Below are 314 nucleotides of genomic sequence, written 5' to 3' on the forward strand. Positions count from 1 at the left end.
AGGAAAAGAGAAGCCAAAAAAGGGAAGAAGGAGAAAAAGGAACCAACCAACCATACCCAGTTTGGGAAGAGAAATGAAAGACAGGCAGGAATTAAAAACTCTCTCATCTGTACCACTCCAGATGCGGGGAATGGGGGGAATGGACAACTCAGAGACTTGTTGGTGCCACTGGAGAGGGTGGAACTGTGTTGGTGAACATTTTGCCAGATTCAGGGTGTCTGTCTCTGGCACCCACGGAAGAGAACCCTGCTCTCCCAGTCTCCACCTCCTTCTTTTTGTTTGTGTTTTTTGGTTGTTTTTTTTTTTTTTTTTTT

The 314-nt window shown here is 44.9% G+C and overlaps 1 protein-coding gene across 7 annotated transcripts in view; it reads right to left on the reverse strand.

Annotated features, from left to right (window-relative positions):
- Positions 1–314, reverse strand: part of LOC108449717 (brain-specific angiogenesis inhibitor 1-like) — a 95,189-nt gene that overhangs the window by 35,147 nt on the left and 59,728 nt on the right. The window lies entirely within an intron of this gene.

This window comes from Corvus brachyrhynchos, unplaced genomic scaffold (assembly GCF_000691975.1).
Source record: "Corvus brachyrhynchos isolate BGI_N302 unplaced genomic scaffold, ASM69197v1 scaffold89, whole genome shotgun sequence".
Taxonomy (NCBI): Eukaryota; Metazoa; Chordata; class Aves; order Passeriformes; family Corvidae; genus Corvus; species Corvus brachyrhynchos.